General features: G+C 40.8%; 1 long non-coding RNA gene across 2 annotated transcripts; it reads left to right on the top strand.

Annotated features, from left to right (window-relative positions):
- The first annotated feature begins 623 nt into the window (after positions 1–623).
- LOC120529999 lies at positions 624–4,158 on the top strand. Of its 2 annotated transcripts, XR_005633860.1 has the most exons (6): positions 624–689; positions 2,137–2,324; positions 2,407–2,529; positions 2,643–2,684; positions 2,788–2,816; positions 3,806–4,158. It is a non-coding gene; the product is annotated as an uncharacterized LOC120529999 (long non-coding RNA). The 2 variants fall into 2 exon arrangements; XR_005633861.1 differs by lacking the exons at positions 2,643–2,684; positions 2,788–2,816.
- Positions 4,159–12,176: the final 8,018 nt, after the last annotated feature.

The raw sequence follows: 12,176 nt of genomic DNA, 5'->3' as shown, positions 1-12,176 counted from the left end.
AACCGTGGAAATCACTCGCCTTTTTACAACGAAGTACGTCCAGTAAAAGCCTTCAAGATAGCTCGCTCACCCCTTGTCGTTTTTTATGTGGATGTACTGAGTTGTTTAAGCTCTCTGCGGCCGCATAGTGCAGAGTGAGGCAGAAAAGTAAAAAGGCGAATCCACATTGTGGGACAGACTGCAAGAGAAACGTTAAGACAGCTACACTGTAAAGGATTGCTGTAAATTTACAGCGAGTTTCCTACAGTATTTTCCTGTATTTTATTTACACAGTAACATGCTGTAATATTTTAAAGAATGGCTGTACATCTACAGCAAAGAGCTGTTTTCAAAACTTAATACAGTAATATATCAAAAATACAGTAACATACCGTAAACTAGTTAAGGTACAGTAATATACTGTACAAGCAAGGCATTCTGGGATTGGTTTGAATGAGGAAGTAAGAACGGTGCAAGCTGAGCAGAGGTTTTGGTTCAGAAAACCACATTAAAACTTTTAGAACTTCTCTTACGTCCTGTTAATTATGTTATAGCTTATAATTATTTATCTTTTTATCACTCCGCCTATTCAGTTAATTTATTTTTAATATTATTCGTTTTGCACTTTCCATTGTTGAGTGAGACCGGGAACAGAGTGTGAGGCGGGAGAATTGAACGTTCCAGAAACAATTCATTACCGTTTTGACTTGGTGAGCCTCTGTCTCTTTTATTTTTTGTGCATTTTTTTTAAAGTTTTTTTTTGTCTATGTGAGTGAGTTCATTAGTTATTCATTTGACAGTCATTTCACATCCTCAGCATTTGTGTTTGTATGTGTGTATAATTGCATAACTTTATTAGTTAGTTTGTACTTAAAGTATCAAATAGCCTGTATAGCCCGCACAACTATTTTGCCTTGCTTGTAGTGGAAAGTTATTTCGTCCAGTTAATGTTTAAACAATATCTTTATTTTTAAATTATCACAAAGTACTCTGCATACAGTATACGTTTTTGCTCAGTGTGTCATTAGACCACATACATTCATTCTAAAGTAAAATGTCACTTAGACATCCTGGCATTATAAAATAACAGATGTTACCGTGTGCTATCATTTTACATATAAGGACAAAGTGATTTTGCACAAAGTACACAAGTTCCAAACTCTTTTAACTCAGTAACCTTTAAAGTTAGTCAAAGCAGTTGTGGCAGCTTAGCTATTTGTTACCAGTTAGTGTCAGCTAAGGAACCTGCTTAAAGCAATGAGTTATTGCATATTTTTCTGACTTAAATAGATTAACCAACTGACCTAAAATGCTGCAGCGTCAATTTTGTGATCATGATTTTGAAACAATATTGCCGTTTTGTCAGCACATTAAAATTTATAGTTATGTTCCTGTTATTTTATAGATCATGTATCCATCTACCTTAGAAAAAATGAATCACGCAAGGAAAACTTTTCTCAGTACATTCCTATTAAACAAACTTTAGAAGCACTGTTTTATTATTCAGGAAACAATATAAGGAAACACGAGCTGAAATCAGAACAAAATATATTCTCTGATTTTTCCAATGTCAGATACATTTATGAGAACAGTGTGTTAATACTGATTCAGAATCGTTAGGTTTAATCTTATATCAAGTTGCCAATTGACTTGGATCAAAAAAGAAAAAAACCTGAGATTCTTGTTGTTTGTGTCATGCGTGCAATCCCGTTACTTTTCTGTAGGTCAAGCATTGAGCACATGCCGTTAGTTTAGTTGTGCAGGATTTTAAATACTTGGGTCAAGTGTCAGAGCAGGAGACAGTCTCAGCTCACACTACATTGGTGGATCTGTTGCAAATTTTAGTAGGAGTAGCAACTTTTGCAGATATTGTGACTGTCAAACATTCCAGTCAGGAAACACTTTACAAAAAGAACATGCGTGTTGTTCTGGACAGAAATGACGAAGGTGTGGTATCTGGGAAAATTCAGTCGATTCTCATTCACAGCAATTCCAATGTACAGTACATGTTGTCACAAAGAAATAACTTTCTTGTAGACCAGGGAGTTCACTGATTGACATCACAAAATGTTGGTCACTTATGCATTAATCAAAATAATCTGCCTGCCTTGTGTAGTCTGACTGTAATGGTTCTTCGTCATTATTTTCTATTACTAGAATGATGTCTGAGTTACAAAAAGAGATTAAGCAAACCTTACTGTGAGTAATACCAGGCCTTCCTGACGAGCCACTCAATCAGTCAGTTGAGAAATGTGTAGGCTGAGGAGTAGAAGATTTAATGTACGTGAAAGAAGAGGACATCTTAAGAGTTCATACAACCTGTTCAGTGCCAAACTGTTCACATGGTAAGTCAGACAATAAGCTAATTATGTTGTGCACATTGTTTGTTGTGACACTCTAGAACTGATATCTCATTACATTTTTCAGAACAAAGAAACAGCATTTTGGTTCAGTAATTAGTTTGACCTATAGGTCTCCTCAAAATTCACCACAAATGAGCTCCTCGGGCTCCTCAGTAAGAAAATGGATGGACTCACGCTTCAAGCAGATGTGAGTTAAATATTTTTTGAAAATCATATGCATTATTGCATGCGTGACTTATATGTTGTAATGTCTGTTTACATGCTGTGTCCATTTTTTTTTCTTTTACTTTTATGTCCAAGGAACACTCAACTTGCCTGACAGTCCTTGCATTATAATTCTTGGTATGTAGACATAATAGTGCAGATATCTAATTGTACCTGATAAAAGTTTCTCATGTTTCAGAGTACTCTTTAATGAATGTAATTTTGTAATTTTTATTTTCAGGTCAAACTCTAAGCAATCAGCAGTGGATGGTGAGCATTTAAGGTCACGTTGTATGTGAGGGAACACAACTCAGCTTTGTCTGTGGCCGTACTGCTGTGTTTGCTTCATGTGTGGACACTTTTTCTTTGGTGTCGTTTCTTGTGACTGAAGACAGAGAAAGCAAAATTAAAGTTAGAAATATTCTTTATTCATACACACCAGGCAAAGGTTAAATGACAGAGAAACACAGCCCTAGGACACTGCCCTTCATCTGCACCGAGGGGCCCGTGTCCCCATTCGTAGGGCTTTAAGACTTTAGTTACATAAACATTATCAAATAATCTAAGGGTGGAGTACATCTGTTGGGGCCTGATAAGTCCACACCCGTTAGACGCCCAAGAAGCAGCACTTATTTTTGTACACTGTAAACATGCAGGGTCTGCATGACTCCTACCACACACCCCATAGAACATGCTTTCTGTCACATACATCAGATTTGTCAAGCACAAGTTATTGACTGGTATTTTTTTTTTTCCACACATGTTATAATTTCAACCTCCAATATAGGAAGAGACTGCAAGCACCCTCAATTTTGTTCAAAGGTAAAACATTGGCTTATTTTCCATACATACATTTTCATTAAAACTGGCTTACACTTCCATCAGGCTTTATTACACACTGCCTGCACCTGTTTGCACCTTCCTCTTAGACATACAGTAAGCTTATTCTCCTTCTCATACCCTATTAAATTTTTGTGACACACTATTAACCACCCTGACACACACCATGATATTTTTTCTATAAATTAAATTGGTTAAAAGTAAATATTGGCAAATTCAGTTATGTACTTGAATCTTTTTAAGAGAATGCAAATTGTTGAGAGTGCAGGAACTAAGGAACTGTTCTGAAGATGTGTTATGGCTTCACTTTCCCACATGAACCTGAAGAGGAACCATTGTAGTCATGACAAAGTGAATGATTTTTTTTTTTATTTTATAAATAATTAAGTACATGTGTTTTTCTTTCTTTTTTCATTTAGATGATATATTGACATCAACCCTGAACAAATGTCCAAGGCCAATCAAGGAAAAGCTACATCCAAGAAGACTAGCCAAGTAGTCCATAACAAGAAGAACGCAGTAAACCCTCATTTTTCCTATCCACTTTGTAAGATAATGGACTTTGAACGGAATTCATTCAAGACCACTTTGTTCACTTTTAATTTTGACAGTTTAGGCAATTTTTGTCTAACATGGTGTTCTTATTCTATTTTAATGTGAAAGTCAACATTGGTGTTATACTTTTAAATTTAGTATTGAATGCTGCACTATGTTTATTGCCAGTGTTTCCCACCACTGTTGCAACCATTTGTGTTTATCTGAAATAATGAAAGACTGCTAACAATTAAAAAAACTGGTAATGTAAAAGCTAATCAAGACCATAAAAATAAATGTTTATTGGAATGTTTCAAATGAAAGAAGCATTATTTGTTTAAATTAATCTGTAAGTAAATATTGCAGAATAATGTCCTTATCAATGTTGTAGTGACACTATAAAATGGTATTCACAGCATGCCCAATGTAAAAATACAATACATAACTATAGAAAATACAGTTCTAACATTTTCTCATGTAATTTTACAGTAAAATACTGGCAGCAGAGTTGCCAGCCACTTACTGTATGTTTACAGAGAAGCTGCTGTAGTTAACATTTACAGTATTACACTGTAATTTCATAATACAGTATTGTACAATTATATTACAGTATCATACTGTATTATGAAATTACAGTGTATTACTGTAAATGTTAACTACAGCAGCTTCTCTGTAAACATACAGTAAGTGGCTGGCAACTCTGCTGCCAGTATTTTACTGTTAAATTACAACGAAAAATTTTACAGTGTAAGTTAAGGAACATTCTGGCCACGCGGATCAAAGAAGGATCCTACGGCGACTTAGAAAAGGGGCAATTCCACGGCGCGGGACAGAACCGCAGAACATTGCTCCTCACTTGCTAAGTAAAGGGACGTTCGTGCCAGGGATCAAAGGGAGGATCTCTGGGCAACTTGGCTGAAAGACAGTATTCACACCGCAATCGGAGTGCAACATCTTCACGGCTTCTTTTAAATCAACTGACTCCGCCTACTGACCGGTTGAAGCGCAACATGGAGAAGGTATGCAAAACCGACGCTGCTTCTGTGGCCAGCTCATGACACACGCGCTATTCCAACGCGTCAGCAAGCAGCTCCGCAACCAAAGCTCGCGCAATGGCTGAAGCTGCGCGTACACGTGCATCCTTTGCAGAAAAAGAGCTTGCCATTAAAAGAGAACGAGCAAGAATGGAGGCAGAGAGACTTGCACTGGAGGCAGCACTAGAAGCTCTTCAGTCCGAAAAAGAAGCTGCTGCCGCAGTGGCCGAAGCTGAAATATTCGAAGCTGCAACGGATTTACAAAATGATGAGAGATACGCAGCCGCCGAAGCTCATCTCAAGCTAAGGGAAGGACAGCGGAGTATGTACGGGAGCAGAGTGTATGGCTCACTCTTGACGCTGTCACCTCTCAGCCTAACTCAACTACATGCTCAGAAATGGAAAAATCACCTGCAGCACAACAGGACATCATACTGAGGAGTCCTCCACGCATCTCAGGTGACCACCCGTTTTCTATGAGGGTTCAGGCAGGAGAAAGTGAAGACGTCCAAAGAGTGTCATCACACTCACCACACGCCATGTACCCAAAACTTCCCCAACAAGCAGGACTGCCTGATCAGCACATTAATACCCCTCTAAAGAGCAGCCCTCTCACAGATCCAGCCTTAAATACAGAACTGTACCCCCAGCATAACCAGCATTCTATGCAGCAGGTCCAGGCTTCTGACATGGTTGACTTTGCAAAGTATTTGGCACGCAGGGAACTTGTTACAACTGGACTCATAAAGTTTGATGACCGACCTGAGAACTACAGAATGTGGCAATCATCCTTTATGAACGCTACCCGAGGGTTAGACCTGACTGCAACTGAGGAGCTGGATCTGTTAATAAAATGGCTGGGGAAAGAATCAGCAGAACATGTCCGCAGAATCAGAGCTGTTCATATAAATAATCCAAGGGCAGCTCTTAAAATGGTCTGGGATAGACTGGCAGAATGTTATGCTGCACCAGAAGTGATAGAAGGCATTCTGTTTAGGAAACTAGAGAACTTCCCACGCATATCCAGCAAAGATTATGTCCGGCTAAGAGACCTAGGAGACCTTCTCATGGAGTTGCTGTCTGCAAAAGAAGATGGATATCTACCTGGTCTTGCTTACTTAGATACAGCTCGTGGAATTAATCCAATTGTGGAAAAATTACCTTACAGCATCCAAGAAAAATGGATATCAGCAGGATCAAGGTTTAAAGAGGAACATGACATGTGCTACCCTCCTTTCTCTTATATCACAAAGTTTGTATGCAATGAAGCCAGAACCAGGAATGACCCAAGCTTCGCACTATCTGGAAGTTATAATATTCCAGTCAGGCATGGTAAGCCTTTATACAAGAATTTTAATCAAAGAGCTCAGATATCTGTCCATAAAACAGATGTCATCCCATCTATGGTTTCAAGTACACTTAAACCAGGAAAAAGGATGAACTCCTGAAGTACTGCCCCATCCACAACAAGCCTCATCCCTGGCAAACTGTAGAGGTTTTAGAGGAATGACCATAGAGGAGCGCAAGACATTTCTGAAAGACAATCGTATATGTTTTAGATGCTGCGCTTCATCTTTTCACATAGCAAGAAACTGTAAATTGGAGCTGAAGTGCAGCGAGTGTGACAGCGACAGGCACAGCACAGCCATGCATCCAGGCCCTGCTCCCTGGTCATCAAAATCTGATGCACAGGAGTCCAGATATGAGGCTAATGAAGAAGAAGACCTCAGCAGCTCACCTACAGTTTCTTCTCATTGCACTGAAGTATGTGGCCAGGATCTACAGGCACGCTCATGCTCAAAGATATGCCTTGTTAAAGTGTATCCACAAGGGCAGCCCGAGAAGACAGTTAAAATGTATGCCATTCTAGACGATCAAAGCAACCGGTCACTAGTGAGATCAGAATTCTTTGATATGTTTGACATTCAAAGCAACCCATTCACATACTCTTTAAGGACCTGTGCTGGAGTTATGGAGACAATTGGCAGGAAAGCAGTTGGCTTCCAAATAGAGGCTGTGAATGGAGGAGTAAGTATAGCCCTGCCTCCACTTATTGAATGCAATGAGATTTTGAACAATCGCTCTGAAATACCAACACCAGAGGCAGCACGACTCCACCCTCACTTACAGTCTGTGGCATGCCACTTCCCAGAATTGGATAATAATGCCCATATTCTGCTACTGCTTGGAAGAGATGTCATCAGAGTGCACAAAGTGAGGCAGCAAATTAATGGCCCTCAGAATGCACCCTTTGCTCAAAAACTTGACCTAGGTTGGGTTCTTGTAGGCGAAGTTTGCCTGGGAAATGCTCACAAACCGGCAGTTTGTACTTTCAAGACAAGTGTGCTGGAAAATGGACGACCTTCACTTTTCACGCCTTGCTACAGCCACCTTCGCTTGAGAGAACGGGTGACTTACGGCGGGGAGCCAACACCATTGGCCCCTTTGATCAAGTCCGCACATAATGATGTACTGGGCAAGTCAATATTTGAGAGAACTAAAAATGACAACAAATTTGCCCCCTCTATTGAAGATCAAATCTTTTTAAAAATTATGGAAGAAGAACTTAGCAGAGATGAAGCAAATAGCTGGGTTGCACCACTCCCTTTCAAATCTCCCAGACCTCGTCTCCCCAATAATCGTGAACAGGCTCTTTCTCGCCTTGTCTCTCTGCAGCATTCTTTAGACAGAAGACCCGAGATGAAAAAGCAGTTCACCAGCTTTATGGAAAAAATAATCAAGAATGGACATGCAGAACCAGCCCCTCCACTGAATGAAGGGGAGGAATGCTGGTACCTGCCAATTTTTGGAATATATTATCCACAGAAGCCTGGTCAAATAAGGGTAGTTTTTGACTCCAGTGCACAGTACTGTGGCATGTCACTAAACAGCATTCTACTGAAAGGACCAGACTTAAATAATTCTCTACTTGGCGTGTTGATCCGTTTCAGAAAGGAACCCGTAGCGGTAACTACAGACATTGAGCAAATGTTCTATTGTTTCATGGTGAGAAAAGACCACCGGAAATATCTGAGGTTCCTGTGGCATCAAGACAATGACACAACTAAAGACATAACTGAATATCAGATGTGAGTGCATGTTTTTGGAAATAGTCCTTCCCCTGCAGTTGCCATCTATGGGTTGAGACGAGCAGCTGAGGAAGGTGAACATGAGCATGGAGCAGATACACGGCAGTTTATTCAGAGACATTTTTACGTAGACGATGGTCTTATTTCTCTGCCAACGGAAACTGAAACCATTAGTCTGCTAAAACGGACACAAGCATCTTTGGCACAATCTAACCTAAAGCTACACAAAATCGCTTCAAACAGTACCTTAGTAATGAAAGCCTTTACAGCAGATGACCTAGCCAAAAGCATAAAAGACTTGGATATTACTAAAGAGATTCTTCCAGCCCAAAGAAGTCTAGGACTCAGTTGGGAGATAGAATCTGACACGTTTACATTTACAATTTCAGAAGGAGAAAAACCATTTACACGTCATGGAGTTTTATCCACAGTCAACAGCCTTTTTGACCCCCTTGGTCTAGTAGCCCCGGTAACCATACAAGGAAGGGCTTTGCTGCGAAAAATCTCCCATGGCCCTGGTGACTGGGATACGCCACTTTCAAAGGATAAATTAGAAGAATGGAAGATCTGGCAAAACTCTTTACAGGATTTAAAATATCTTCATATACCACGCACATATGCTCCTCATGGCCTGGCCCAGGCAAAGCATACTGAATTGTGTGTCTTCTCAGATGCATCTAATGTGGCCATTGGTGCAGTAGCATACCTTAAAATTACCACTAAGAATGGACAGTGTCATGTGGGATTTGTTCTGGGAAAAGCCAAATTGACCCCCCGGCCAGAACCAACCATACCGCGCCTTGAACTGTGTGCAGCAGTACTCGCAGTAGAAATGGCAGAACTCATTCTAGATGAGATGGATTTCCAGCCGGGCTCAGTCAAGTTCTACTGCGACAGTAAAGTTGTTCTCGGCTACATATTCAATGAGACCAGGCGTTTCTTTGTATGCATACACAACAGAGTCCAACGCATTCGTCAGACCACAAAGCCAGAGCACTGGCATTATGTTCCCTCAGATCAAAATCCTGCTGATATAGCAACCAGATCAGTACCTGCTTCTCAGCTTGCCAACACTTTTGGTTTACCGGACCAGCTTTTCTATACAAGCAACAACAAATTTCCCATGAAGCACAAGAAAACTTTGAACTTATCCATCCTGAGCTAGATGCGAAGTACGCCCACAAATAACCAGCTTCATCACTCTGACTAGAGAGAAACCACTCAGTCCTAAGCGCTTCCAACGCTTCTCCACCTGGCATTCTGCCCTGAGAGCTGTCGCACTTCTCATCCATATAGTCCGTTCTTTCAAGTCATGCTCTGACTCACACGGAAACTGTAATGGCTGGCACTGGTGTAACAAACCACGTACCCCAGATGAGCTCACTGCTGCAAGGAATGTTATTCTTAAGTCAGTCCAGAGAGAGGCGTACTCAAACGAAATTGATTCACTCACAGGAAAGAGGGACCTCCCCATAAGCAGTTCTCTTCTTAAACTCCACCCTATGCTGAATGATGGTTTTATCAAAGTAGGGGGGCGACTGAAGCATGCAGATATCGACCAAAGTGAAAAGAACCCTATTATACTCCCAAGGAAAAGTCATGTTACAGCTTTGTTAGTGGAACACTATCACAAAGACGTGCAACATCAGGGCCGTCTATTCACAGAAGGAGCCATTAGAGCATCAGGTCAGTGGGTAGTTGATTGTAAAAGACTTGTAAGTTCTGTTCTTCATCTTTGCACCACCTGTCGTAAGCTCAGAGGCAAGATGGAAAACCAATTGATGGCAGACCTTCCCCAAGAACGTATCAACTCATCCCCTCCTTTCACCTATATAGGACTGGATGTGTTTGGCCCATGGTCAGTTACCACACAACGCACAAGAGGAGGTGTGGCTCAAAACAAGCGTTGGGCAATACTCTTCACTTGCATGAGCACTAGAGCTGTGCACATCGAAGTAGTAGAATCCATGGACACCGACAGTTGTATCAATGCCTTGCGAAGATTTTTTGCAATACGTGGCCCTGCAAAGCAACTTAGGTCTGACTGTGGAACAAACTTTATTGGAGCTAGCAGGGAACTAGGATTTGTAAAAGACTCTGAGAAACGTCTGAGCATCCTACGATACTTAAGCAAAGAGGGGTGTACTTGGGAGTTCAACCCCCCTCACGCATCACACATGGGAGGTGCCTGGGAGCGTATGATTGGCATGACACGTAGAATACTTGACTCTGTGTTTCTACAAAGTAGACTGTCTCACCTCACTCATGAAGTCCTTTGTACCTTTCTGGCAGAAGTATCTGCGATACTAAATGCCAGACCACTTGTCCCAATTCCCTCTGACCCAGAGATGCCATTTCTATTGAGCCCTGCAATGCTTCTTACACAGAAAACTGGTGTGTCAGCACCTCCAGGTAATTTTACAAGGAATGACCTTTTTAAAAGCCAGTGGAGACAAGTACAAGCCATGGCAAATAATTTCTGGACACGATGGAGACGTGAATACCTCCCCACTCTGCAAAGCAGGCGGAAATGGGCCCACCCATCTAGAAATTTACAAATAGGAGACATTGTGTTGCTAAAGGAGAATCAACTATCACGCAATGAATGGCCTATGGGATTAGTCACCTCAGTTTTCCCTAGCAGTGATGGTACTATAAGAAAAATAGAAGTTAAAACTGCCTCTCAAGGCATCCCCAAAAGCTTTATCAGGCCTATCACAGAAGTCATTCTACTTGTCCCTAAAAAAGACGGATAAGTTCATACAATATTTGTTTATATGTACTTTTTAGTGATATAATGTTATTATATCAGACGGGGAGTGTTCTGCCCCACATCTTGTTAGTTGAAACTGTTATTTGTTAAACTGTGCTCCCCCTTCATCTTGTCATTTATTAACATACCTGTCAGTCACATCCCACACTCACAGTGGTACTATAAAAGTCTATGAAACTCACGTAAAGCACGTAGGTCCCATAATAAACATTTGAATACAATACACCCCATGTGTCTCACGTAGGCACCCCTTTATCTCTTGTTTCGGTCACGTCCAAAACGTATCCTTAGGGTATATACAGTAAACCCCTGTGTCTGGTTAGTTGTGGTACGCAGCAATTTGAACCTCTGTCTACATGCTTCTCTTCGTCTTGATCCAACCGTGGAAATCACTCGCCTTTTTACAACGAAGTACGTCCAGTAAAAGCCTTCAAGATAGCTCGCTCACCCCTTGTCGTTTTTATGTGGATGTACCGAGTTGTTTAAGCTCTCTGCGGCCGCATAGTGCGGAGTGAGGCAGAAAACCCTATATGGTTCAAAGTCAGAGGAAAACAAATTCTTCCCTGGTGTTTAGCAACGTGTCTTCTCTCAATAAATAGTGGCAGTTTAACTGTGAATCTGATTACAGAAGCTGTGCGTTCTTAGACATTTTATAGAGATTAGTGCTGTGTTACTTGAAACGTGCATATCCATTGCTCTTTTACGGATGCTGGAAAAACCTACGAAAGACATGGGATGACCAGTTTGGTTTCGTTTCAATGCCAGTCATACCTGCATTAATGGGAACCTTAATATTTGTGTTTGACTGTGTTGTTGCACCAGCAGGAGTAGAGTACATAGGGATTGTGTAGCTTTGGACTCCTATCACATGCTGTCAATGTTAAGAGTTAATGGTCGATATTCCTAAAAAGACATTAAAGTCAGAAGTAAACAAACACATTCCTCGTGTTTACCAATGTGTCTCCTCTCAATTTAAAGCCGAGTTTTAACTGTGAAGCCAATTACAGAACATGAGCTTTCTTAGACATTTTAAAGAAAGAAGTGCAGTGAGATTTGAAACGCACGAGTAGTACTATCAGAAAGGAACCGTCAAAGGGATGATTGATGACCTTAAACCCTTGCTTGATGACCTTAAGCCCTTGCTTGACCTTAACCTGTCAAAGGGATGATCAAACAAAGCATGGTCTGTTCTGTTTTATGAGAGGTTGGGGGAATGGAGAGGCTTACATACATCCAACATTTTATAATCATATCTAAAACTCATAAGAAATAGGGATGACACTTTATCAAAGCACCCCACCCCATTCAGAGGGTTTGAAAATAAAGAATAGAGTTATCCTTTAAATCTCTTAACTCCCCA

Source organism: Polypterus senegalus, chromosome 5 (assembly GCF_016835505.1).
Source record: "Polypterus senegalus isolate Bchr_013 chromosome 5, ASM1683550v1, whole genome shotgun sequence".
In the NCBI taxonomy this organism is placed as follows: Eukaryota; Metazoa; Chordata; class Cladistia; order Polypteriformes; family Polypteridae; genus Polypterus; species Polypterus senegalus.
Note: the sequence above shows the minus strand (reverse complement) of the source record. Positions and strands in the feature narration are given on the sequence as shown.